This window comes from Cicer arietinum, chromosome 3 (genome assembly GCF_000331145.2).
Source record: "Cicer arietinum cultivar CDC Frontier isolate Library 1 chromosome 3, Cicar.CDCFrontier_v2.0, whole genome shotgun sequence".
Classification (NCBI taxonomy): domain Eukaryota; kingdom Viridiplantae; phylum Streptophyta; class Magnoliopsida; order Fabales; family Fabaceae; genus Cicer; species Cicer arietinum.
Window position 1 is genome coordinate 66,507,512 of NC_021162.2, and position 4,377 is coordinate 66,511,888.

The following is a 4,377-nucleotide window of genomic DNA, read 5'->3' on the forward strand; positions in this document are numbered from 1 at the left end:
TATATATACGTGGCCATTCAATAGAAAGTCTTGAATTAGCTAGATTAAGATTGAGATTGCATCTTGGTTATCTTCCCCCTTTTACAATTTGTTTTACGTTTCTTTAAAGCCACTAAGGGATTATCATGAAGTCTTGTTTGTATTGATATGATAATTATAGTGTAAATTTTATAAGTTCAATAATTATTCGCTATAGTTTATATGTTTGGAAGGATTAAAAAATTTAATATTTAAAAAGTTTTAATAGAAAAAAATCCCAAAACAAAACATATTTTAAAAGTGGACTAAGTCAGACTATGGTCCAAGTTTTTTAAATCTATCTTGCAATTTTAAAAAAAAAAGTTCAAAAAATTTTCTAATAAAAAATTTTCAATCGTTTCGTGTGAAAAACATTTTTCAATTTTTTTTAAAAACTTTTTAGAAAAAAATTTGCTTTTTTTGCGATAAAAAATATCATAACAAATTTTTTGATTTTTTTTCTCGAAATTATTTTAGAAAAAATATTTTAAATTTTTTTCAAGAAAATAAAAGTTTTAATCTTTTTCAAGAATAAAGTTATTTACATTTTTTTTTGTGAAATAAATAAAATCAATTTTTGATTTTTTCAATACTTTTTCAAAAAAAAATTATGAAACCTTCCTTAGGCCTACAAAAAATAATAAAATAAAGAATAAGAATCATAAAAAATTATCTCAATAGATGCCCTAATATTAAGGGTTTTTAAGATGAGTTTTGGATGGTAGAGCTTAATTGTTGGCTCTAGTGACAATGTTAAAAATATTATTTAATAAAAAAATATTTTAAAAAATTTAAATGAATTAAACTATGAGACTCTGATACGAAAATTGAACTAACAATCTTGTAGATGTGAGTCAATTATTTATCAACTCAATCGATTTTTTATTTATTATATTTCAAAATATCAATAAAAAAAATATTCAAAACAAGGGAAAGTATCACAAAGAGATGGAAAAATATGAAGGGATAGTTGAGCATAGTTATCAAGCGTGGATTTTTTATTCAAAAAAAAAAACTTTAAAATACCTACTAAATTAATATATCAATTTTCAAGAGTTTGTAAGAAATGATGTACCCATATATTGTACTAAAAAATTCTCCCATTTGAGAGGTCACATTTTAAGGATACAACCATCTATTATTTAATTTATTGATTATTTTAATAAATTAAAAGATAATAAAATGTCAAAATTTATGAAGCGACATGTTTTTTTAAATAAATCTATTTTAAAATATTAGTTTTTACAATTATGTGCATTTGTGAATCAGAAAATCAAACTTCCCTTTGATTTATTTTTTAAATGTTTACATACTTTATTTTCATATAATTTAAATTTGTTTTCATTTACCTATATTTTTAGGTTTTTTTTACAAATACTTTTGTTATTTTTACTCCTAGCAAATTACCAAATATGTTTGGACACAAGCATTATATACTTGAGTATCTTAACTGTTTAGTTCAAGTTTGATAGTCAATACATATTAAAATTATATGTTAGATAAGTAAATCCCTTAAATGAATATCAAATATTTTTTTGAAGGATCAGTTAGTATATATATTTGCCAGCAGAGATAGCTTAGCTTACCAAAAAAATACACAAACGCCTTTAATGTAATTAATTGTTAATCAAAATATAATTTGAAGTGTTCTAAAATTTGTATATTATTTTTTTTTTTAAATTCCAATTTTGTTATTTTCAATAAAAATATTTTTATTTCTTAATAAAATGTGTTCTCCAATACTCTCTCTAATCAGGGAGGGATTCAGATATCTGACAAAGGAGGCAACGAATGTTTTAATAATTAATATTGTAAAATCAAATTCTTGTGACTTTTTTTTTTACAAAAAGTTAAATAAATAATTAAATAACACATGATAATGCATATATATATTATATAATTAAATACTAAATAATTAAATTATAATTAATTAATAAAATTAATATATTGAATTTCTATTAAATATGACGATTTTTGTTGATTAAATTATTTTTTATAAATATAAAAAGGAATAATATAATAGTATAATAGTTTATATATAAAAAATAATATAATATAATATAATATGTTAATGGAAGAAATGGAAAATAATAGTAGTATATTGATTCGGGGGAGGAGTTGCAGCCCTCTCTACCCCTTGTGCATTCGTCCCGCCTCCGATCTTAATTACAGATTTTAATTACTTCTTTCGTTTTTAATATTAGCAAAAGATAAAATATATTTTATTTAAATTTTAAAAAGTATATTTTGATTTTTATTTATATTTACAGTCAAAAGAAATATTTCATTAAAAATATTTATTTTATTATTGCTAACGATAATATGTATGGGATATGATATTTAAAAAGTCATTAAGAACCGAGTACGCCAATAAAAAAAAAAACATAAATTTTTATATTCAATTAAATTTAATTAAGATATGAAATTATTCAATTTACTATACAAAATTACAGTCAAAGTTTAAAATAAAAAATGTTCAATTTTAAAAATAAATAAACTCAAATACATAAATATTATTATATTAATATATAAAAAATTCAATTTTATTTATCCACAAAATTTGGATATTAAATAAGTATCCGATACAACTATTTCACTATTTTAAAAGTATTTCATACTTTAAAACATACACTAAAATTAATGGGATTTTTTGAAAAGTATCATAAACATATTTATTAAAGAATCATAAAATAAATTTTACATTGAAAACAATAAATATCAAATTTTAAAATATTTAGAAAATATAATTTTCAATACATTTAAATAGGAAAATGCAAATAATTGTTTTTAAGACACTTATTAAATAATTAAATGTGGAAATATTTTATTGGAATTTGCGATTTCAAAATTCTAAAGTGTATTTTTCCAAGTTAAATTTCTATTTTTTAATCTTTAACAAATATTTAAGAGCACTTATTAACTTAAACTCATTTAAATATTATTTATTTTTTCTTTAACATATTATGGCTTACTTGTTTGGATTTCGCAAATGAACGGATGAGACCTGCCAGAAAGAAGGGTGAGTAATGATTCGGTGCCTCGTGCAAAGGTCCCCATTAATAATATGGTATGGTCCCTCACAATAATATACCCTTCCATGCACGTTAAATCACAACATGGGTCAGTGAAATTTCATTACTTTCACGGTCAGTGAACACTCACGGCAAAATATTCACCCAAAATTAACTATGTAGTATAAATAAAAATTAATAATTAAATTATCATATTAACTTTCTTACTCTAGTATTTCAAAATAATTAAATATTAAATTTTAATTAAATTATAAGAATGTTCAAATCAAATACACTAATAATTTTTTTCTTTAGTTGTTGTTGTTTGTCTTATATGATTTAAGCTACTAATTATAAATAGAATATATATTACGTCAAGTTAAGTTATTGATAAATCCTAATTTAACCGAAAAATATAGATAATTTTGTCTGAATTTTAAAATTATACAGTAATGTAAATTAATTATAGTAAAATTTATTATTTATTTAAAAATAAAATAAAAAATATTATATTTTTGTTAAAACCTTATAAAATCCATACACAGTACTCCTAAAATACTATTATTATATAAAAGAAAAATTAATAGAATCTATTTATTTTATTTAAAAAAATAGATATTAATTAATTTTTGTTATACTCTATATTTTATTACTAGAGAGTGGTATTTTCATATTTTTCATCGGTAAAAATATAAATTAAAAATTATTAAATTAAAGATGAATCTCTAACTATTTTTATTTTTAGACAAATGTTAATAAATGCTTCAAGAAAATAATTTTTTTATTAAAAACATGCCTTTAATACATTAAAAATTGATAGTATGTATATATTGAACTTTCTTGATAGATAACTTTCTTATATAAAATTTTAAAAACACTCTTAAGTCTTAACAAAGTTGTTAGCAATACTCTTATTTTTATATACAGCGCTGGATGCTTGTGGTAGGAAGACTCACCAGATTCGTGTGCTGTTTGGTTGACCGTATTACTTTGAATATTAACAAAGTCAAAGATATAACTTGGACTCGAAGAAATTGAAATGAAATTCACCTCCCATATAAAGGGAGTGAAATTGCTATCTGCCCACTTTATACTTCCCTGCCTACTTTATGTCCAATATTTATATGTCGATGATTTTTGTTTTATTTTGTTGAAATTAATATGTCGAGGAGTTATTATACCCATCCTTTTTGTTGCATTTGAGGACAGTTACAGTATATCACATGGCTAGCCATAGTTAATTATTAGGGTAGTTATTATGAAGATAAAGCACTCATTAGCAAATCTCTACATAATGATTTCCGCCGTTCCTTTAATTTTCATTTTTAAGAATTTTTTTTTTCTTTTT